This window comes from Haemaphysalis longicornis, unplaced genomic scaffold, assembly GCF_048455015.1.
Source record: "Haemaphysalis longicornis isolate Haplotype H1 unplaced genomic scaffold, Haemaphysalis longicornis Haplotype H1 scaffold_4, whole genome shotgun sequence".
NCBI lineage: Eukaryota > Metazoa > Arthropoda > Arachnida > Ixodida > Ixodidae > Haemaphysalis > Haemaphysalis longicornis.
The window spans coordinates 166,194,636-166,220,284 of NW_027526361.1; positions in this window are offsets into that span (position 1 = coordinate 166,194,636).

Here is a 25,649-nt window from a genome sequence, read left to right on the forward strand (position 1 = left end):
CGAAGAATCCGGAAATTTTAAACTACTAGTGTTTGATACGGTCCCGTCTGGCACGCCGAAGTGGTTCGAACAAGCCACCCCAGGGTGGATCGCCGATACCACGAGCCGTGTCGAAAGCAGAACCTGCCGAACGAAGCAAAAAGGGTTGCTGGACTTGGTGCCGGTTTTTCTGCTGCCATGCCTATTGTGGAAATTTGGGGGACGCTTACTGCACGAGCGCTATACAACAAATAGTCACCTAAGCTGCGTGAAATGTTAAAACTTCCAACGCCGGCGGCGCTGGCCCGTGGCCAAGTAGTCTGGAGCATTAGGCATGTTATTTTGCAAGTTGCAAGTTCGAATCCCGAATGATACTTTTTTTGTAAGTTGAGTTTTTTCGTTTTCTGCCGATGTTTTTATACTGAGTTCACCATTTTTGGGCCGTAACGTTCACTGCTCCACGAACGAGTTCGCAGAACGCGCGCAGACTGACACTCACGCGCTATCGAGTCCTCGTTGGCGTGCTGTTGGCAAGAGCACCGACTGATTGTGGGAGGTGGGCACGGGCCCGAATCAACAGACCCTTGGCCTGGTGCGAACACGCTTTTTACGATACAGGCATATGTGAGGCAAGCTCGAAATATGGGGCAAAAGCGCATGGAATTTGAGCGTCTGCGGTTACGCGGAGGGCGTTCATTCAGTGCATAGGCCTCGGCTAGTGATTGCTACGATTCCTAGCCGTCCTGGGTGGCTTATCTTAGGCATTTCACAGCCGACAACATGGCAGAAGCTGTTTATGACGATTACTGAGATATCGATAATGCCCATCAGATAACGTTGGATGTCAAGCATGTTGTTTTACAGAACCGAAACCGAAACTTGTTTGAATTCTAATCGTGGGAATCGTGTAATAACGGTGCACCTCCTCCCGTCGTAACAGCGTTTAGTTGGTGCGGCCGCCACAGACCGCGCATGGTAGTTTTTCTTCTTTCAAGCTTTGTAAAATAATTACCGACTTGTCAACCGGATAAACGATGAAAAGTGTGTTAATTTGAGCCAGTCTACGCAATGCAAGCAAAAACGGGAGCTTGACAAATTCACTTCAGTATCCCTTTAAGATGTACGACGCGATAGCGCTATTTCGAAGTCGATGAGCTCTTTTGGAGCCGAGTTGCTACAATCCTTCAAACCAAATTCGCGCTTCTAGACGAGCAGAACGAGGTCAGTGGGGACACGCTAAATGAGAACCTAACATCGACAATCAGTGAATCACAGCAGCAGCTGTGGGAGAAGCAACATGTAGTGAAGGAACTGGAAAACTAACTAAGCAAATGAAGGAACCAATTGAGTTACGTGAGAACCTGAAAGTTTCAAGTACGTCAGATCAGATTGAAAAAGCCGAGCTGTCGAAACTGATTAACAGATGGAAGACAAACGAGATTTGTGCATGGCAGTCATCGAGGAAACGCTGCAAATAGGGAGTAGCTTGAAAACAACTAAAAGAGAGAGCTAGCCATCGGCAAAGGCAGGATGTACGCATTCAGAGACGAGCAGGGTAACATAACGCATAAATTGGACGAGATAATAAAGGTAACAGAACGATTCTACGCCAGGCTGTATGCCAGCGTTGTTACACCCGGAGAAACTGCTTGGAGTACAAGCTTAAATTGTGATGTGCCACTAGCAATTAAACAGGAAGTAAGGAAGGCTCTCAAAGTAATGAAAAGAGGGAGAGCTGTTGGTGACGGTGGCATAACGGCAGACCGTTTGAAGGAGGGAGGAGATGTTGTTCTAGAAAAATCGCCGTACTTTTTTCCGAAACCTTAAATGCTCAAAACCTGCCCATATCCTGGGAAAACGCAAACATTATTCTCATTCATAAGAAGGCATATCCCACGGACCTGAAGGACTACAGACCCATGATCCTTTTTGTGCAAGCTTTATACCAAAGTTATAGTTAGCCGCATAGGTGACCGTCTGGATTTTCAACAACCCAGAAAGCAGTCTGGGTTTAGGAAAGGGAACTGAACCATGCACCACATTCATGCTGTCAATCAAAAGATAGAAAAATCCGCAGAATACAGTACACCCCTTTACATGGCATTAATAGACTATGAGAAATCGTTTGATTCCGTGCTCACCGCAGCCGTGCTAGAAGCACTAAAAGGCCAGGGAGTAGAGGAGACCTAACTAAGAATTCTAGGAGACATATATAAAGAATGCATGGGCGCGGCATCCTTCCACAAGCAAAGCTATAAATTCCCGATTCGGAAGAAACAGGACAGGGAGATACGATCTCGCCAAAACTATTCACAGAATGTCTGGAGGGGGTGTTTAGAAAGCTTGACTGGTAAAACAGCTTAGGAAACGAACCACTAGCAGAAGTGAAAGAATACAACTAGCTCGGACAGATGGTTAGTGCTGACCCCAACCACGAGACAGAAATCCGGAACAGAAAAGGTAGGGGTTCGGCAGCACCCAGCAAGCACTCCAAAATAAAGAGAAGTAAGCTACCTCTGTCACTCAAAAGAAAAATTTCCAAACAGTGCATATCTGCCGGTTATAACATGCGGAGCTGAAACTTGGCACCTTACTAAACGACTACACAGCGAACTTAGGTCGGCTGAACGAGCCATGGAACGAATAATGTTAGGAGTAACACTCAGGGACAGGAAACGGGCTACCTGGATCAGAGAACAAGCTAGAGTAGAAGATATCATAGCTGAAATAAAGAAAAAGGAATGGTCTAGGGATGGCCATGTAGTGAGGCGAACCGTCAACCGGTGTACAATGAGTGTGACAGGGTGGAAACATAGAGGTGGGTCTAGAAGAAAGGGAAGGCCAGTTATCCGTAGAAGGAATGAAATAGGAAAATTCGAGGATAGACGGTGGACCCGAGCAGCGCAGGACAGTCGCAGTTGGAGGTCAATGGAAGAGGCCTTCGTCCTGCAGTGGACCTGAGCAGGCTGATGATGATGATGACATCACAGGTGCCATTACACAGCATTGAGGAAGGGGTGTTAGAACGACAAGAAGTGTCACGCAGAGTTCAATATAACATCAAATTTAAAATAACAGGACAAAAAACAGTTACTGATGACACGCGATATGTCAGCAATATCAGTTGTACACGAAGTTGTACAAATACGCGTAGCCCAAATCCAATTGAGGAATATGTGAAGGAGAACCTCTACAAAAGAGGCATCAGAAAGTTGCAGGTGGAACACTTACAAAGAAAATTCAAGCTACAGACATATTACCCCCCACTGCAGCGGTTGATTTTGAACAAAATAACCCCTGAAAAAATCTATAGAAATCCTACAAGCACTCACAAATTTACATCCTCGTTGCAGAACGCAATGCACTCCTCAAAGAGACAATAAGGACTTCATTGGGAAGGAGTAGAAAAGCAAGGACTGAGGCTTGGGCATGTTGGTTCATGACTAAAAGAAGGGGAACAGCGCAAATTTGACAGACTCGAGAAGAAGGAGACGACACGCACAGCGCTGACTTACAACAGTTTATTCTTTACCGCTCGGGCACATAGATACCACCACGGTTAAAAATACAAGGAAAAGCAAGACTAACACGATAGTGTCTCTTATCACCATTGGTCGTCACACATCACCATTCGCTCTGCGCCACAAAAACACGTGCTGCACTAACGTGTTTTTGTGGCGCACACAAAAACACGTGCTGCACTAACGTGTTTTTGTGGCGCAGAGCGAATGGTGATGTGTGACGACCAATGGTGATAAGAGACACTATCGTGTTAGTCTTGCTTTTCCTTGTATTTTTAACCGTGGTGGTATATATGTGCCCGAGCGGTAAAGAATAAACTGTTGTAAGTCAGCGCTGTGCGTGTCGTCTCCTTCTTCTCGTGTCTGTCAAATGTGCGCTGTTCCCCTTCTTTTGAGTAGAAAAGGTTCTCAACATCAATACTGAACAAAGAGCACAGGCCCGGATTACTTTGCGGTACGAATTCAGTCACGTGCACCGGACTCGAAATAAGAAAGGAGACCAAATTATGCAAAGTCGGCAGATGCCTTTACAAAAATCCTGACACCTCTTGTTGCCAATCTGTTGACGGGTTCGCTGAAATTGTGCGATAGAGCGCCTTCCTTGCGGGACCTTGCAAAAGAGTTATAACGTCTTTCCTCGGGCTTCTTCGCCAGGACGCCGACACCAATTCAGCTCGGTGATTGTTGCCCCACCTTTTCATTTTACTTTGGAGGCTTGACCGAAACGTTCCCAACGACCTTATCAACGGCATTTGAGGGCTTTGCACAGAATACGCCTTTTGCCTTCACCTTCTTTTTTAGCTATACAACCACGCGCATGTATATTGACGAAATTTTCCGCACTCACAGTTAAAACAACAATACCACGAGGGCCTCCTGTAGTGCCTGTAACCGCGTACACGCCTTCCTTGAGATATAAACCTGTTAGCCGTCCAGAGCTCTACCAGGCACCCTGTGAGCCCAGGCTAGTTTTTCGCCTGCGCAGACTTATAGCTCAATGCAATATTTTGGACCGAATTGTAGAGCTCATAGCATTTCTTCCATCAGCTGGCGGTCTCTGAGGACCAGCAATTGACCTCTTTCCTCGAAGGCAACGTAGATCTGGCATCTCTGACACACTTGGTTTTTCGTAGGTAACTTGAGTGCATATTGTCCTAGCCGACCAAGGATATTTCCGCGACACCCTAAAAATATCTGTATGTCAGTGTTCCTGCAGTCTATTTACTGAACTTCCAAAGTAGATAAAAATTTTATCCAACATTTTTAATGTTAAGAATACGTTGCTGGTACTTTATTTTTGTACCTTAATTGGATAATCTTGCTCACGTACTCTAGATGTCTCCAGTACTTTATTTGTGGAGAATTTTTTGAACATATCCTAGGCATGTAGTTTAGATGTAGATGCTATCCTAATTTTCATCTTTGTGCAAACCCACCCTGGTTTCTGACCTACCTTCGGTATTTCTGCTTTGGTTTATTTACAAACTCTTTCTAGGCGTATGCACCTCTGTAAGGTTGCCCGCATGTCGGTAGGTAAATGCGCAAAACTTCCGACGCATGAGTGCTGCTTTTTTACGGAAATTTGAATATGAAGGCAGTACTAAATAAAGGAGACCCAATGACATCTGCACGAAAAAATATTTGAGACTCTTTGCCACCTTTCTTTTATGAAAGCACTTTTTTGCTGGGTCGTTACGCCAGCGTAGTTAAATACAACCGCTGGCATTACAAATCACCACGGATATTTTGCAGCTATATATGTTACCTGAAGTAAAATGTTCCGAAACTGTTCTGGAATTCAAAAAGTTTTTATTCGTAAAAAAGCAAACGCAAATTTAAAAAACCAAGCACTCCTCCGTTTAATGACGACGATGGTTGGACGCGGACCTTTCTCGTGAGGAATTCGTTGTTGTCTGGGTTTGGACATTGACTGGCAGACGGTATGAACTTCTACTCGTTAAGCTTTGACCTTTCTCGTTAGGGATTTCTTGGTTGTCGTCTGAGTTCAGACTTGGAGACGGTTTGAACTTCGACTTGTTGAGCTTTGAAGCGCGCTGTTTCGGCATTTAATCACAGCGGATTTGAATTTCGTCCCTCGCCATTTGATTTCGCTCGAAAGAAGCTTCACGTTCGACTATCGTAAACGGAGGGAGGATGTCCGTACGCTCCTCTTGAAATCCAAACTGCTTCGACCATGTCGGAATAGCGCCATCGGGTAAACCTCAACTTCATAACGCAGGGACCGAGATTCGAGTCTGACCGCACCTTCCGTGGTGGCTCAGCGCCTATGGCGTCGTGCTGCTGAGCCTAAGGACGCGGGTTCGATTCCTGGCCGCGGCGGCTGCTTTTCTGATGAAGGCGAAAAGCAAAACCACCCGTGTGTTCGATATTTCGGCGCACAGTAAACATCTCCAGGTGGTCAAAATTATTCCAGAGCCGTGCACTATGGCGTGGCTAATCGCCTGTGTAGCGTCGGCGCGTTAAACCCTATATTCAATCAAACTAGATTCTGAGTACGAGTAGCGCTTTTTTCTTTCACTTCAAACACGATCATCATAATCGTGAAGCAAAATTAGCTTTCCTCCAGTACGTTCGAAACGCTATGTAAGCCATCAGTGAGACATAAAAAACTTCGCTTTAAAAAATTTCTGACACAGCCAGCTGAAGGTGCAGCGGTAAAGCCGCTGCATAGCCTGTTCGAAAAGTATATAAATGAATCATTTTTCTTAAAAGCGTCATTACTGACAGCTCTTCAAGTTGGTAGTTTGCAGTAATGCTTCAAGACACGAAAAAAACGTGGAATAGAAGTGCGAGTATATCTGCTTTGTTAAGGTCGATTTCAGCCATGAACGTTACTATGCTCCTATGCTGGGAAATTATAATTTATAGCAAAACTTTGCAAAAGGTATGTCTTGAAATTGTAGTATGAACGTCTTAACGTTATCTAACTCTGCACCACTGTGGATCTTGGTCCCAGTATTAGACTTTTTGCGACCAAAACTAAAGTGGTGTCTTATACAAGAAGCAGTTTATGACCAGAGAGGTTCCTTGACAGTAAGAGATGGGAAGATGACATGCACTCCGTGCATTGTTCTAGATTACCTCACATGGCTTTGTAAACATCTTAATGACATTTTGTTTCTTCTTCTGTGCCTTACTTGTCAGTAGAAGAAAAATCTGTATTCTTACGATTTTCATTCGCGTAATTCACATTAATTTGCTAGCAAATATGCCAGCAGTGGCACACACACATTTATTTTGTCAGAAGAAAAACGGTGCTGCAATTGTGAACGTTCTGGGGGCTGTTAGAAAATGTAGTCTTATTGTTAGCATGAAATAAGGCACATATCTGCGCGAAGATTGGATGCCAGATTTCTTACCAAATTAGTCTGAACGCGCACACGACCTTCTTCTTTTCTTTTGGGTATGTGTCAAATAAACACCTCATGTTCGATGGGACTGCTTGACGGGTTCTGGACTCTGGTCTGTTCGCAAAAGTTTGGTGCCGAAACCCAAAGAACCGTGTTATTTCTGCAGTTCTGAAGAACACTCCTTTAATGCGTGTGATAAAAAGTTAACCCTTGAGGAAAAGAAGAACATGCTCAAGCGAAGCGACCAATGCTTTAAGTGTTGCGAAGAATTCCACCGAGCCAAGGACGGTCGGAACTCGAGATTTCTGCGTTGTAAAAACTGCCAAGGCCGACACTTCCCGTTCTTCTGTGACTCCAAATATGCTGGTCCTTCGGCAATTGACACCGAGAGTTAGTTCGTGACCAAAGAAATTCAACTGACCAGTGCTGTGACTCAGGTCCAAGATACCATTCTTCTACAAACAGCTAAAGTTTGGGCACGTGGCTCCACTCAGCCGCGACTTGTCCGCTGCCTTCTGGACGGCGGTAGTCAACGAACGTTTGTCATGGAAGACACAGCCAAGAACCTTAGCTGCAAAGGAGTCGGAAAGGAGACTGTAACTGTGCAAACGTTCGGAGCAATGGGCCCATGTAAGCAAACTCTATGATGCGTGGAACTGTGGATTACAAATCGGCATGACACCGAGGCCATACTGATCGAAGCCCTTGAGGTACCAAAAATATGCAGTGGAACTCCGTTCACAGTACTTCTTGCGTGGAAGAGGTCGTTCGGGATCTTCGCCTCGCCGATGATGCTGATGCTTCAACAGATGACAATATTGGGGTACTCATACGATCCGACTATTACTGGAAAGTCACAACTGGAAAGACTCGGCGGCTTACAAATGGCTTCACTGTCGTTGAGACGTCTTTAGGGTGGACGCTACAAGGCCACAAGGCTACAGCCACTGAGAATATCCGAGGCGCGTTTTCCACTGGCGTCATGAGGGTATTGGCCCAGAATTTCAGTGACGCCAACTAAAAACTGTCTCAACAGCTGCAAGCCTTTTGGGAGGTTGAGCACATGGGTATCTTTAACCACAAGGATCAAGAATCTGTCGAGGATCCAGTTCTCACTGAATTCAAAAGAAAAATAACGAGAAAAGGTGACAAGTATGAAGTTTGTCTTTGCTGGAAGGATAACGCTCAGGAGCTTGATTGCAATCTAACGGAAGCGAAAGATGGGCTTGCCAAGCTCACGCGACGTCTTCAGAAAAACGAAGAGCTTCTCATTCGCTACGATTCGACGATACGCGAATATGTTGTTAACAACTTCGTCGTACCCGCAACGACACAAGAAGCAGCCGGTCCAGTCTACTATTTGCCGCACCAAGCAGTCATCCGCATCGACAAGGAAACAACCAAGACTCAAATTGTCTTTGACGCGTCATCTAGTTCACCTGGAAAACTGTCATTGAATGACGTGTTACACTCTGGTCCGAGCCTGAATCCGTCGGTACTTTCCCTGCTTCTGAAGTTCAGGTTGTACAGAGTCGTCGTAAGAGCCGACATAGACAAAACATTCTTGCAAATTTTGTTGTCGGAGAACGACCATGACGCACTTCGGTACTTTTGGTATGAACACCTGCCGAGTCCTGGACAGACCATTCCGAAGCACCTTGTCTGGAGAATGAACCGTGTTCCCTTTGGTGCTACCTCAAGTCCCTTTCTACTGAGCGCCACGCTGCACTACCATTTTGAAACTTCAACAGGTCTGCATGATGACCTTACAAAGGCCATGAAAAATCAATTTTACGTTGACGATTTTGTGACAGGCGCCGACTCTGCCGAGAATGCCTTGTTGTTATGTGACAATGCAGCCAAAGGCATTAGCAAAGCAGGCATGCACATCAGAAAATGGACGACTAATGAACCGCAGCTGAAGACCGCTGCTGAAGGGGACGACACCGCTAACTCTGATGTTGAGTTCACGATCCCTCAAAGGAAGAAAGTTCTAGGCGTGTTATGGCACCCGGAGGAGGACATCTACGGGTTCGACACGTCTGAAATAATGCAACTGGTAGCCTTTATTCCGAGCACGAAGAGGAATACGCTGAAAATCACAGTCAAAATATACGATCCATACGACCTTATTACTCCGTACACAGTGAAGGCCAAGGTACTCTTTCAGAGGGCTTGGAAGAGGAAGGTGAACTGGGACGGAAATTTGCTGGATGACTTAAAAACTGAATGAGACAATGGGTGCGAAGACCTTCGTCTTCGTAACGTGATACAGGTACGACGCTTTGTGCTGTCAAATGAATCCTGCAAAACACCTTTCCACGTGTTCTCTGATGCAAGCACCTCAGCTTATGGGTCTGCAGTCTACGTGGGAGTCGAAACTACCAGTGGCATAATGACTAGACTGCTCATCGCCAAGACAGGAGTCACCCCCGTGTAAACACAGACCCTACCAAGGTTGGAACTTTTTGGGGCTCTAACAGCAGTTCGGCTGATGTCAACCGTACAGAAGAAGTATGGTACCCGCTGCCAGGTTTTCTTTTGGACAAACTCGTCAGCGGTTCTAGGCTGGTTGAACTCGAGCCCAAGAAATTGGAATACCTTCGTGGCAAGCAGAGTGAGTGAGATCCATTCCGTAACCGATATTGAACAGTGGCGTTACTGCCCGACAGATCAGAACCCTGCACATTTATTAACGCGGGGAATATCGGCTTAAAAATTGAAAGAAAGCGAACTTTGGTGGGAAGGACCTGACTGGCTGCTCAAAAGAAACGACAAATGGCCAAATAGAACATTTCGCGGTGAACAGCATGAGGAAACCATCGAAGAACGGTCACAAGTTTTAGCCGTAACTGAAAGGAAGGGTTCCGAACTTTTTCACCTTGCAAGGGTCAGCAACATGACAAAGCTCTTTGACATCGTGGCTTGGATAATGCGGTTTGACCGCAATTCTCGTAACCCTCGCGGAAAAATAACTGGACCCGTACTCACTTGCGAAACTGAAAACGCCAAGAAATTTTGGATTTACAAACCTCAAGAACGCGCGTTTCATCCTCAATAGTTGACCCATCCAGTGATCAGCAAATTTTTGCCCTACCGTGATGAGGATCGTTTGATTAGAGTGGGAGGACAGCTACAGAATTCCGACTTCCCGATCAGTGAGCAACACCCAATCGTACTTCCTCCAGACGACGAATTTACAACAATAATAACTGAAAACGAGCACTGACGGCTTTTCCACGCCGGCGTTCGAAATACGTTGGTGCAGTTACGTGAACAATCTTGGATCATCAGAGGTCGTCAAATGGTTACAAAAGTGATCAGTCAGTGCACTACATGCAAGAGACCTTCAGCGAAGCCACTGAGCGAGCTATTTGTCCCTCTCCCAAGGAATAGAGTCACCAAATGCGAACCGTTCACTATCATTGGAGTTGACTTTACTGGCCCACTCTACTATCGAGAAGGAGACGGAGCCAAGAAATGTTACATTGTCATCTTTACTTGTGCAGTCGTGCGAACAGTACACCTAGAGCTTGTGCGAAGTCTCAACACGCAAGACTTTTAGATGCATTCCGTCGCTTTACAGCCAGGAAGGGAAATAGCAAGACAGTACATTCAGACAACAGCCTCACTTTCAAAAGAGCTTCAAAAGATTTAAAAACTGTTTGGAGGACGATACGAGATGAGCAAACATTAAGGTATTTAGGGAAAACCAAATCCACTGGAAATTCATAGCCGAACAACCGGCCTGGTAGGGCAGAGTTTGGGAAAGACTTCTAAGAACGATCATGGAATCACTGTGAAAAGTTTTGAAAGCTAATTGTTTTGGCTATGATGAACTGTACACTTTACGCATACACGTTAAAGCCATTGTAAACTCTCGGCCACTGACTACCCTTTCAGCATGCCTAGAGGAGGAACCCTTAACTCCCGCACATTTTTTGATCGGCAGAAGACTGCTTTCGGTACCGGAAGGTGTAATCTTAGAGATCCAGAAGACGTAACTTAATTTTGGGGACGCTGACGACAAAGGAAAGAGTTACTAGATTGCTTTTGGAGTAGGTGGCGTAGAGAATACATACTGCATCTGCCTTCCGCCCACACTGTACATAATACATCTTCAAGCGACGCTAAAGTTGGCGATGTTGTCCTCATTGTGAACGAGAAAACACCAAGGTCGCTTTGGGATCTGGCGGTGATCGAAAAAACTTTCCCGGGCTCTGACAACAGAGTTCGTCTTTGTCTTCTCAAGAAGTCGGACGGATGACGTATTAGACGAGCAGTGCAACATCTGTATCGCCTGGAAGCTCCGAGTTAATGCTCCTCTGTTCGCCGGCGGGAGGATGTTTGAAAAAATTCCCCGCATTTCCCCGAGGGGAAGAATGTGAAAGTGCGAATGCACGAGTTGAATTTGCGCGGTTCGGTAATGTTCGCGAAAGAGAGATCACACACACACACACAACTACAAAGAAAGAAAGATGCATTTATTCATAGACACCTATTTGTGTTGTCGTTGTACTTGATTGCTAGAGCGGATCTCAGCTTTGAAATTTCGTGTCAGTACTCCTTTAAGCGGGTGCATTAGCCCTTCTTACGCCCGATTCCTGGCCAATCCCCACCGTGGGTATGTGCCATGTCAGCGGCCAGGCAGCGCGCGCCCATCTCCCCCCGTTGCCAAGGAAGACGAGGAGATTCCTGGCCAATCCCCCACGTGGGTATGTGATGCGGACATCGCCGGTGGACGCAGGTTCAGGGTCGCTTAATAAGTGCATTGCACTTAAAATGTAGTCTGGTTCGTAGCTTCAAATCAGGCACATATCTACGCGGAGATTGGACATCAGGTTTCCTACCAAATTAGTCTGAACGCGCGCACGACCTCCTTCTTCTTTTCTTTGGGGTATGTGTCAAATAAACACCTCATGTTCGATGGGTCTGTTCGACGGGTTCTCGACTCTGGTCTTTTCGCACAAGGGGCTTTATCAGCTGCTTGGAGGGCGAATTCTGAGTAGCGCTTTATGAATGAATACATACGTTTGCGCTGTTATATGGCCTACGTAATTTAATACGCACCCAATTTCCTAAATTATAAAATATTCCACCTCCGCAGACTGCGATTAGAGTTTTTAAATTTGGCCCCATTCGCCTGTGTTTAGCCAGTCTGTTTAGCCAATGAATCATCGATTTGATTGCCTTTAGCAAACAAAATGCCTTACTATGAACACTTGTGTTTATAGATACAGGTTCAATGCGAATAGCCGGGCGCTATTCCAGAAGGCCCGAATTCTGCCTACTCCCGAATTTCTAGCGGCTTGGATTATAACACTAACGATAGTGGGGCATCCTATACACCTCGAGCGAAACAGGCGCTATTGCGCGCAGCACGCCTGGCCTATTCAGCGCGCCGTATTGGGGCCGCTTAAGCTGATAACGTACGGTTTGTGATACCATCCGCATGCAGCCGCAGCTGAAATCTATCTGCAATACTCATTCCCTAACCTAAACTAGACAAACCCACTACCCACTACTACTACGAAATCCCCTCTTGGCTGTTGGCGACACTCGGCCCGGAGCGGTTCGTTTTCCTCAATGTTCTGTTTTGCCACTGAATTATATTCGCTATGTGAACCAGTGCAGCTCTGCGCAGGCACAAATCAAGTAACCAAAGTGGTTTACTGTAGCGAACGGAACGCTCGCTGCTCCCGACCGTCAAATATGGCTTTTTTTGCGGATTGGTTCAGTGTTCAGGGCGGGAGCTTATCAGAAATCGTCCAAATTCAGCGTGTCAAGACGGTGTTCCAGCATTGGCAAGGGCGCTTTAGACGTTGAAGTCACGTCATTTGTCATCGGCTGTGTTTTCAGGGTGTATGAAGAAGGATCCCGTGCGAAAATCGTGTCATCGTGGCCGCTCCTATAGGCTCGGACAACAGTGAACTCCAGTTAGGACCGAACACATCCGTGGCTGTCCCTAAGCCACCATTGGCCCATGCTGGCCCAGGGACTTAAGTTATGTTTGGCGCTTGAGAAAAGGGAGAGAGAACAACTTCAATGAAGACCAGCGATGCTAGCCGAGCCATCGCGTTGGCTTGCTGCGCTAGATGAGAGAAGAAAAACAAAAAGGAAGAATTATCAAAACCAAAAGATGTCATTTCATGCATTCAACATATTCAATCACAAAACTGTCCAGTTCTGTGCTCCGGAAAAATTCCAATAGAGATTTGATTGCTCGTGTAGCCTGGCTGGAACCCGACCAAGGACCCAAAACATCCCTCAACTCAAGTCCCGCACCAAGCTGCCTGCACAAAGGTAACATGAGTTTCTGTCTGTGGACGGTGTATTTTGGACCCACGCATATAACATGATGAATACCTTCTCGTGAGTCACATGTGGAAGAAAGAGGTGAAGATGCCTGGTGGATTTTGTACCAGTAATGTCCTGTGTAAGCCACATTCAAGCGTATCCTGTGCAGAATGGCTTCCTCGCGCTCTCTAAGCCCAGGTGGCAGTCTCAAGGTGCAGTTGGGTGCGTATTGCGTCCTTGCATCACTCTAGATAGAGACATCTGCGCTTTCCATGCGGTTGGTGATAAGAGTATTGCCGCATCCTTTCTCGTGATTGGGATTGGCAAAGCTTTAGTGCAGCAGTGATGTTCCGTACTTGGGACAAAAAGTTCCTTTTAGGGGATGAGAAATTGCCTTTTTCTAGCATTTTTTGCCCACAGGTTTTTCAAGAATTCCCTGCAAAATTCCCTGTATTTTCTTTATGCGGCTGATTGAACTTTTCCTGGATTCTTGTTAGGTTTTAGGCGTTAGCCGGCGCCAACTATTTCTACGTAGCCTTCTGGACGCGCAGTTCATAGAAGCAGAGTTTGAGCGTGAACTAAATTGTACTACATCTGCGGTTCAGTGGCATTTAACTATGTATTTCACGTTTTGTACCAACCAGCATACTCATTTTGCACGCTAAAGCTTTCGTTAAAGACACTCTTACCTGCATGTCGAAACCGCCAAAAAGCGCAACACTGAAAACGCGACACAAACTAAAAAGCCACAGGACGAGCACTTACTCTCAACTGAAATTTAATCAAGATAAAGGAAAAAAATAAAACCTCCCAGTAAACAGACCACGCATGCGTCAAAAAAACGATGAGAACAACCCAAAAAACATGAAAAACAAAAACCCACAAAAACAAAAACATACCACGAGGTGTGCAACTCACTGGCGGCCGAGATATAAATTTTCTTTCACGTGTAAGGAAACAGATGCCTGACGGACACATATGTCACCTCTCTAGAAATACCTGGGGCGTTCCAGATAAACCACAGAGGTGACAAATGTGCCAGTCAGGCATCTGTTTCCTTACACGCGAAAGAGAATTCATATCTCGCCAGCTAGTAGGTTGCACACCTGTGGTATGTTTTTGTTTTTGTGGGGTTTTGTTTTCATGTTTTTTGGGTTGTTCCCATAGTTTTTTTTACGCATGCGTGGTCTGGTGACTGGGAGGTTTTATGTTTTTCCTTTATCTTGATTAAGTTTCAGTTGAGAGTAAGCGGTTGTCCTGTGGCTTTTTCGTTTGTGTCGCGTTTTCAGTGTTGCGCTTTTTGACGGTTTCAACATGCAGGTAAGAGTGTCTGTTGTAACGCAAAAGGCACCGCTCAAACGTCGTCCCAACCACCCGCAGAATTAGGCAAAGCTCGGCAGAATTGGATGCCACTCACTCACACTCGCTCAAAAAGTACAGTTATCCTAACCCACCCACTCGCACTCATGCTCGCCACTCCGCCCTCACTACTCACACTCACTCGCACTCACATCGCGCCACTCCCCCCTTGGTACTCGCACTCACGGGTACTCACGCTCGCCACTCCACCCTCACTATTCGCACTCACTCGCGCTCCCGCTCGCCTTTCGTCCCCACCACTCACACTCACGCTCACCATTCCGACCTCATCATTCACGCTCTCTCGCGATCACGCTCACCACTCGTCGTCACCACTCGCACTCACTCGTTCTCACGCTCACCACTCGGCGTCAACACTCGCGCTCATAGTCACCACTCGTTGTCACCACTCACACTCAATTGCGCTCACGCTCAGCACTCGCATTCACCACTCAAACTCCCTCGTACTCACCACTTGCAATGGCCACTCACACTCACTCGCAATCACCACTCGCTTCCTCCTCTCACCCGCACTCACCACTCCCATCCCCCACTCACGCTCACTCACAAGCACCACTAATTCACAATCCAAATAACATTGTTTCTTCACAGCATGAATGTTTATCTTCGCTTTGTTTGTAAACCACTTAAATCGTTCCATTTTTTAGAAACTTTAAATGCGGCCCTATTGACACCGACATTAGAATAATACTGTTACGTAAAGCGAGAAAAAAACTGGGTGTTTTAACAGAGAACCTTCACATTAGCTATGAGGCATGCCCCAAAACAATCATGAACTCCAAGCAATTTGATCCAACTGACAAATAAAACCTATATTCAAGAAATAAAACGCGAAGCTTGTGCAACTTGAGTCAGTCACAGTTTAAAATATAAAACCCATTCAACAGTGTCGGAATGGCGCAATCGGATATACGTCGGCTTCATACCGCGGGAAACCCAGGTTCAGTTCCGACCACCGCATGCGTTTTTTATTCAGGCGCGTGATGGGCCTTCCCTTATCATAATCATCGTTTTGGAAAAGCCACTGTGTAACGTTGGCTTTCCGACAGCGCTTTTTACACAGACGCCGACACCATCAGGGAGAAATAAAAAGCTTCACATAAAAAATGGCGACGCTTGCACTAAGTCGCGCAAGGCTTGAACCACACCGAGGCTGGTTGATTTCTTTCTGTGTAAGCACTTTCTTCCTATGCAAGCACCACCACGCATTGCCTTACGTTTGAAATTGTTTATTTGGATGTTGCATCGTCGCTTTTCGCTGCGGTAGTAGTATTCATTATCATATCAATCTATATCGTTGTGATCTTCATGCATGTCTGACGGGCCCGGGTCTTGCTGCCCACAGGTAGCAACCACTTCGCCAACTGGGCGTCTGTACAGCCAGCTGTCTTGTGCTAACCCCTTGAGGCGCGCACCCACGTGAACTGTTTTCTTGGTATTGTTTGCGAGCGCCATGCGCCAGCCTGGATGACGCCGGGCGCTCCTCATGAGGCGCGTGCTCACGTGCCCGGTAAATGGCGGCGGTAACTATGACGCACTTTTTTCGATGACGCCGCACACCGTACACATTACGGCCAGCAACAACAGTTGCACTGTTGAGAGCACCAACTGAAAAGAAAACAAACCCATAACCTACCAAACGGGCAATGCGGCTGCTAAGTGCGGCAGCTCAAAACATATTTCTCTGTGGCGACAGCTTTTCAGCTCTAACAACAAACTCCAGGAAGTGCGTTTGCTACTCTGCTAGGCCGATTGTTGCGCCCTCTATACATAAAAATTAATTTCACCTCGGTCTTGTAGAGTGCGCTTTAGGTTACATGGTACAATTAGGACACACGAAGTGGACAGTGCGAGCACAATTATAAATTGATTTATTACAAACACAATATTTCCTTGGAGACCAAACACGTCGGAAGTGTTACAAGATACAAATATAAGGGGGGGGGCAGGGGGGGAAAACTTTTCACTATAACTCACAGGTGATAGGCGGCAAATAATCGCAACCTCATAAAAGGCACTTTTCCTTTGTTTAATTTTTGAGTAGCAGAGTGTTCTATGCATGGCGCTTTTGATTTATTCCGTGGTTTAACACGTCGAAACTACACAGGTTATAAGGCGCGCCGTAGTGGAGGGCTCCGGATTAATTTAGACCACTTCGGCATCTTTAAACTGTGCCTAAATCTCGAAAAAACAGGCGTTTTTGCTTTTCGCCCCCACCAGAGAAGCGGCCGTCGCGGACGGGAATCGAATCCGCGTACTTGAGGCGTTTTCCTTCGTTTTGTCGACTCTCTCAAAGCTGCTTTTTATTGACTCTATTTCAGGCGCGGTCAGTATAACTGAGCATGAGCTCACGCATGCCCTCTGCTGGCTTGATATGTGAAAGACTTCCGAAATCTCGCTTGTGGCTCATCTTTTAATTTTCAAAAACTGAAGTATTTTCAGACACTCGGCTGCACTCTCAATAATGCAGCGCAGCGACAGATTGCCTTAGGGGATTATTTGCTGGCATGTGTAGCGGTGATCTTGAGGCTTCATATTGAGGCGTCTTGCTGTCCCTCTTGGTTCCTATGCAAATAAATTAGCTGATAGCAGCGTTTGGGCTGTCCCGTTGGTGCGTGAGTTCTCTCTAATATTGTGCATCGTGTAACCTAAAACGCAGCGTCTACTAAACTGGTCCCCTACTCCTCGCCACTGCTGACACCGCTTTCACAACTGTTATAGCCTCGCCACCACCAATTCCTCTTTCACCAGCTGCGCAATCGGCTGATAACGGCATAGCGCCATTATCAGGCGTTACCAGAGCAACTCACGGGCTTTGAACGCCGACGTCAGCTGATAATTTTTCAGCATGCAAGGCACGGAGCTGTGTCCAGCAAAACACCGCCACGAAAGGATAGAGAACGGCAAGCAAGGTGGAGGAAGGCTACTAGAGGGCTTGGCCTTGAGCGCGTGACAGAGACAAGGCGAGGGAGAGAGGCGGAACCGTGCTGTCGCGCCAGCACGGCGCCGCCTCATTTTAGCGTCGGCGTCCTCATGGAAACGAGACGGCTGGCACCCGCTTCCCTCCCCCTTCTCCCCGTCCCCTCCTTATACGGAGCCAGGCTGCCACAGAACAAACCCGCAGCTTCATCCTAAACTGCACCGTCACGTGGCCGCACGGGGTATCGAAAAGCGTTCACGTCGAAAGTTGATATGGAATAGAATGAGGGTCATCGGATGCACGCACGCACACAAGCACAGGCACGCACGTACAAAAGCGCGAACACGCGCGCAACACACACGATCTCACACACGCCCGCACTCACAAAAACGCACATGCACGCCCGCAAACGCAAACGCACATGATCACGCGCGCACACACACGCACACACACGAACTCGCACGCGCGCACGCACGCGGACGCGCACACGTGAACACGCACGCACGCAGGCAATCATTCACTCACTCACCAATTACGCCATCTGATTGCCGAGAAAGCGTACCACTTGTTACAGCACAGAGTGGTCACAGTACTTCTCCGCTAGTCTGTACGCCATCGGCATGCGCAAGACGATCTACATACGGGGCCAAAATATGAGGAACACTACAACACGAAGCCATTTTCAGCGAATCAGCGCAGCAAGCATGACGGGGACTATAGTGTTTGGGTTAACCAAAACGCGAAATACGAAAGTAAAGCAGCAGAAGCAATTTCGCCTTGATAACTAGCTGGTTGGCGATCATGAACGGACAGAATGAAAAAAGCTAACTGCGGGAACCCATATCCCCATTTCAAGTTGGGCAGGCAAATTCACAAGGGTAATGTTAAATCACTGTCCATAGCAACATAGCAGCGCGAACAGCGCGTATGTTACCTTTCCCGATCTGAAGATATGAAATATATATGTCACAAACTGCTCGCAACAGTAACGATTCAATCTCCAGAGATTCGGTAAGGCGAATGAGGGGTTGGATATAACGCACCATTCTTGTGAATCTGCACGAACGGATACTCAAACATTATAATCTGGAATAAACCTGGTTTCATTCATTATTCAAACTTCAGCGGGAGACTGGGAACTAAACGAAGGGGTGCAGCCGGCGAGTCATAATGACAAATACTATATCAGGTTTATGTGAAGGCGAGCTACTTCGTTTGCTTCACGTTCCCAAATGTACGCGCATCGGCGCATATGAATCATTGCAACATTCCCGCAACATAATGAAACGTAATTATTTTGGCGAATGTTGCAATATAACAGCAGCGGTGAAGTTTTCCGGTGTGTCAAACAAGAAAACAGCAGAAAATCACATGCCTCAAGGAAAGCATCGTAGCTGCCGTAAGAGGATGTCTGGCACCAGGTCCGCGTGAAAGAAATATCATAACAGAATACGTTTATTATGCCAATGCATCGAAAATGGGCTACTTCTTCCACAACACGCAACCCGCCCATCCGAACCGTTTCGCATTCCTGATACGCGAATCCGTGAAAATCTGCGACACCTTCTCAAATGAGTATGGGTAGTCACAATTTGCGCTTCAGAACAGCCTTTATAACAGCTGTAGCAAGCCTGACCAGTATATACACCGAGTACTACGGCACTATGCCACGGTGCTTCCTAATGCTTCTATCGCAGCGCTCAGCGGTAGCAAAGTGCATTCGCTTAGTTGCGACGACGTTATCGACACCAATTGCAATACAAAACGCTGCGAGCCAGAAACATCATTCGGGGACAGCCGCTCAATGAGTCATGACAGTGAAAATATCAGTGCATTATGGCGTCGAAAGTCCATCCAACTCGTATTCCTAAATCAACACATCACCGGAGGGTGGATTCCACGGTGCCCCATAACAAGGGGAGTAGAGGCACATTCCCGAAGCTAAATGCAATCGCTCCATTAACTGCGGCTGTGCGCACGAGTGGATATCGCCATGACAAATTAACCACATCAAGCGGTTCCTGCGACGAATGCCAACAGCGAGTGATGCTCACCGAGGCAACCCCGGCACATGGCGCAAGAAGCGCAAGTGCACTCGCCAGTCATGAGTGGTAAGCGCGACTCGGCGCGAGTGGCACTCGCTCTCACGAGTGGTGAGTGGAGCTCACGGCAAGTGGCGATCTCACTTGTGAGTGGTGAGTAGGGCTCGCTGCGAGGGGCGCTAGCACTCGCGAGTGCTGAGCGTGGCTCGCCGCTAGTGGAACTCGCACTCGCGAGTGGTGTGTGGGGCTCACCGCGAGTGGCGCTCGCAGTCACTTGCACTCGCACTCAGCAGGCCGAAACAATGGTTAGGCTCACTCACCGCACACCCATGAGTGGTGAGTGGGGAGTGTGTGAGTGCACTCATGAGTGAGCCTGCGGACCTATGGAATTAGGCGATACTACATTCTGAAAATAAACCTTCCTAGTTCCACAGCCCACAGTTGCTCCACATTCCCGGAGAAAATATATGTCCCAGGATGACGTCATGCATTGTTCGCTCTAGCGTAGTTCATTCGGTCCAAAACATTTTCCCTCCAATTTTTTTTTTTTTGAGGTGAGGTGTCTTTTATTTCAATTTATCGTCATTACATCGCAAGGCTGACGATAAAAACTGCATGGAAGCAGCTTGACAAGCCCGTCAGCCCAATTCAAACGTCAGCAGCAGACGGCAAATATGCATGCTGTACAGCTTCTACAGTAACAAACACAAAACACACCAAAGTATCGCAATTCTATTGCGATAACAAAAATATTCAAAGTAAAAAAATATATGCACGCTAACAACTAAACGAAGAAACGATATTGTATTCGAAAAACATAAGAACGCTATATGAAAATCATATTGAAACGGCAACATTGAATCAAAGTGAAACGGCCACTGCAAAAATTTCTGTCGGCCTTAAAGCTTCTGCTCCAAACCCCGGATTTGACCACTGCGGTCCGATGAAAACAACTTCAAGTCCGAGACGACGTTTAAACGAAAGGCTCATGCCAAAAATAGCAGCGCCTCTGCCCACCAAAGCAGCTGTTCCACGCTGTTCACACAAACAGTCACTTCATTTTTTCTTCATTACAGTACACAGGTAATCTGGCAATAATGACTGTCCTGGGACCTCTTCCACTTGCCTCCCCTTCTAGTTACCCTGAGGCGTGGATAAGGAACGGCGATAAGGGGACTAGGAGCGTCTTTTCCAAGTTGTGGGAGGTGTGATGCTCTATTCATACACTGGAGAGTTGTTGCGGTCGCCGCTTGGCTGTGGTCCACGGTGAGGAGGAAGGTCTCTTTATTGTCATCAAAGAGCGATTATGAAAACGTGGAGGTAGCTGCTGTCACCGTTGGCAAACGTGAGTGATGTGGCGTGGGGCAGCACAGTTGTATTGAAGAAGGGACGAGCAAGAGGCAAGACGCCTACGGCGCAGCAGAACTAGAAAGACGCGTGTTCCCTCTTCCTTTATTTGCGCGCTACAGCGCCACGCGCACTTCGTCTGCCTCTACTTCTATGAAATACTCCCCGGGGATCTAGGCGAGCTCGACAGGATACAACTTTTGAACAGGACAGGTCAGGAACTGTCCATTCGCAATTCTGACCTTGCAGGCACGAGGTATGCCGTCACGCCCGGGATACGCTTCCGCTATAATTCCTGTCATCCAAATTCCGCGTGGGCACTTTCCTTTGATGAGCACGTCGTCTCCAACTTTAAAAGGTGCGGTCTTCTTTGATTACACGCGATGGAACGATGGCAATTCAGGACGTAGTCCTCTGTCCAACGTGACCTGGAAAGGTTTAGTAGTTGTTAGTAATGGAATTTTTTGTAAGTTCTGCAGGTTTCTGCATACAGTTGGTAGTGATGTTAAACGTCTGTTAATGACAAATGGAGCAGGTGTGCTGACTTCTGCCTCGTTGATTGAGCTTTCCACGAAAGCGAGAGGACGAGAGTTAATGATCGCTTCAACTTCGCGCAAGAGTGTGCCCAACTGCTCCTTGGTTACGGATGCCTTGTCTAACCTGACTTATGCGGCTCGTTTTACAGTTCAGGGAAAAACCAGTCAAAACACGCTACACAAGAGGAGAGGCAAAAAAAGGTCAGTCACTCGACTTGCGTCAAAATTTTAGCGGAAGGACTCCCATAAATACTTAAAAACGACGCAACCGCAGATGGGTCTCCCCTCACCCCTTCAAATAACACAAGATCGCCACAGAACTCTCTCTCACACCATTGTCATCTTAGGCCGCATTAAGAAACGCTATCTCTTTATCAGTTAAATCCACCGAAGGCTCGCTGGTACCTTTATCTCCTCCTTTCTTGATCAAGAAGGCATCAACCAGTTCACGCTCAGTCTTCGAAGCACCCCGCCCCACAATGGGCACATTTTTCAAATCCGGAGTGTACTTTCAATCACGCACGTGCTGCACTAAGTGACTTTCTGTGCCTCAATGAGGCTCCTAGAGGGCTCCCGCATGCGGTCGTGAAAACACCGGCCCGTTTGGCCAGATGTAAACCTTTTTGTACGACAAGGGAATGGAATAAACCACCTTTTCTGCGCATTCAGCGAATTCGGTGCGGTGCTGCGTGGGACAAGCATTTGCCTATGGCTCCTTGCCAATGCGAGCACACAAGCCTGCAAGCTTCCTGGGGGCCGAAACTACCAAACGGACACCGTGCGTTAATGCTACCTTTTTTAAGTTGTGTGACAAGGCATGGTAGTAAGGCATTACCACGGTTCTCTTACCCACGTTCTCGCGAGATTCAGGCCTTCTTGAGGTTCTGAGGGTTTGCTTTAACTTTCTATGGAGCGTTGCTGCCACTGTTTGCAAAAGCTCGGTGGGAAACCCGGCAGCTATTGTTGTAAGTCCAGTGACTGTCCTTGTCTTGCATTTCCTGTTGTGTTTTCCCTGAACATGATGATCCAACAGGCCCAGACTTCCACTTTACTGCTTTATACAGAACCGAGCAGTCTTTCCTAAAATCCCCCCACCAAGGTTCAGCTTCCACGCTAAACTTCCATAGTATGCCACGTTCACAAGCGAAATTCCCCATTGCGGGAGAAGAGCTGAGTGTTACAGAGAGCGCAGCTCTTTGCTTCCGCGCTTCAACGTGAGGCTTTTGTCTGAATAAACTACGCTTCACACGCCTCTTCGAGCTATAAACCTCTGGATAGCGTGCATGAATGCCTCTGTCGTCATACTTGAAACTAATTCCGAATGTCTAGCCCTTAATACAGCACATGTAATGAGGAGGACATACACTTTGCGAGTTTCTTCTCTAACTAGTAAGGGCCCCGCAAAGTTAACTCCGACTATATGTAACTGATTGAACTTCCGGAGTTTTTCGGCTGGAACAGTTGCCACTGGAGCAGAGGCAGACTTTGCCTTGTTTTTTTTTTTACATCTCCTACATGAATACAGGACGCTTTTAACTCGGTCGCGAGCCTTTGGGATCCGATATACTTCCCGTAATTTTACAAACACGCCTCTGACTCCACTCTGTAGTAGTCTTCTGTGAACAGCATCGATCATTACCTGCGTCAAGGAACATCTTGACGCTAGAATAATAAGGTTCCTGTCTTCGTTTACGGCGACGTATGATAATCTACTTCGTTGTCGCAGCAGTCTATTGTAACCGATGAACGGCGGAAGATTCACGATATCGGATGTTTTGGGATTTTTCCTTAATTTAATATTCTTCAACTCCTGCTCGTAGTGTTTCACTCGCTGTGCTTTTATCAAACAGTGTTACGCCGTCCTTATTTTTACTGTATGAATTGATCCTGTAGGGCACTGGGAACTTCTTACGTCAAATATTTTGGTCCATGCAACCTCTCTGATAAGCTTATGCAGACTGCTGAACTGCTCGACAGGACATGTACTTCTTGATCTTCGTTGAAGCATGTCAGCATGTCATCTCCGCATATCATGTCTCCGCTGACAACTCGGGGCTTCAAACTTGAATGTCGTCTGGACAATGTTTTGCGGGCAGCTTGAGCCTGCAGGTCGGCCCCTCCCACCAAAGTGAGCTTCTACTAAATTCATCAGCCGAACAGCCTCGATTTAGTGCATCCGTGGGGTTAACAGATCCTGGGCAATGGCGCCACTGAGTTGGATGGACGTTCCTTGAATGTCCACCACACTGTTCGTGACAAACAATTTCAATTTCTTGCTGCCACTGAACCATCCCAATGCAATCGATAAGTGCATTCAAAAGGTGATAACGCGGCTTCGTTATCGTCTGTGCTGGTCACGATGCTGGTCACTTCGTTCAAACAAAGTGACCAGCACAAGCTACTGCCCCATATGATTGCGTACTTGCGTCACAAATACGCAAACTCACCCGCATTCCGGTCTGTTTTTCTGTTTTGCCTCTGAAAGCAAGTATCGTTTCACTTTTGTATCTTGCAGCTTGGAAAGGAAATAAATCTAATCGTTCCATCCAGACTCCAGCTTATCCGGAAGAGGCATATCCCAACCAGTTTTCCGAATTCAAAGCTGCTGAAATAGGATCTTTCTTTTGATGACAAATGGGCAAATCAAACCAAATCCAACCCCCGCACCACCTGTCTTTACACGAAAATTTTATAAATGTTCCCGCAGCAAGAAACTGTTAAGGCAAAATGAAGCGTTGGTTTTACGTGCGAGACGAATTCCAAAATATACCCACCGGCCCCGCACTAAAAGAAGTGGCGCTAAAAGTTCATCAATACATGGATTTCTGCCCCAATACCATCTTGTATATACTGGGCTGAGTAATGTGTCTTTTTATGTTTCACTGGTAACGCTGAAATGCTCTACAGTAAAACCTTGCTAATTCGAACCGCAAAGGCATGCCATGTATTGTATAATGAATGAAACTCCAAAGTAATGAAAGTGAAGAATAACAATAGAACACCGTGATTTGGAAAAGGTTGGACATACCAACAATTCGAGCCTTAAATAAGTAAATCAGTTCCACTCAACGTGAAAACTGTCAAGCGCGGAGCAGTGATTCACCAGAGGGGCTGTGGCGCAGGTCTACGCTCTTTGCTGCCACACATCACGCCATTCCCCTCCTCGTTTCACTCCTCTCTTGATGAATTGCCCAGAGGTTTGCTGAATGTATTTCAGTGAGCGCAGGTGAGATTATGGACAGTAAGATACGTGTTTTAAAAATCTACGTCTGCAAGGTAGTTAAAAACATTTTTGTAAGAGAACATGGGATGGTCTGCAAGAAATAATGAAGGGTGCAAGGGAATATTATATCTGTAAACTTCAATAAAGTGACGTTTCCTTTCAATGTTGCACATCTTGCATTCAATAAGCACATGAAGGACAGATAGCTGCCCCCCACATCGATGACACTGTGGCTTGTTTGTGTCAGTCAACAGGTATGAATGTGTGATGTGTGTGTGGCCGATTCTAAGTCGGCATAAGGCCACTTCTATTGATCTAGCATGGTTCTCAGAAAAGGGGCCGCAAAGAGCCCACGACCATTTTTCAATGGAACTGCAGAGGAATTAGATTCAAAGACACGGAATTAGCACTTTACATGAATCAGGTTGAAACTAGGCCAGCCATTCTTGCGTTACAAGAGACAAGGGGAGTCCCAAAAGTTACGTTACGTACACCGACCCAACCAAAAGTGGTACGGCGATTCTAGTGGAGAATCGCATAGCAGCTACTCAACACCTTACTGCACAGGCAGGGTGTGAGCACACGCTGGTAGAAATACACGCAAAGGAAATTGGCAGCAAAAGCAATATTTTCGTCATGAGCGTCTACTGCAGACCATCGCAAAAACAATATGAATTCGATCGAGTTGTGATGGACGCGAAGAAATTGGCCGGGAACAGGCCACTCTTGATTTTGGGCAATATCAACGCGCCACACACCCTATGGGGATACAAATTTCTATCCAAAAGGGGAAAGGCTTTGGTGAAGACTATGGAAGACCTGGACGTTTCTCTAATCAACGATCCCGGAGTACTCACAGGAAGAGGCAACAGCGTCTCCAGAGATACAACACCAGATCTGTCATGGCTCAGAAGAACGCTGGATATCTCGTGGAAGTGTGAGGACGAGGATTTGGGCTCTGAACACCATCATCACACTCACCATACGGGGCCCAGACTTCCGGGCCAAGCTGGGAACAGCTCGCATAACGCAC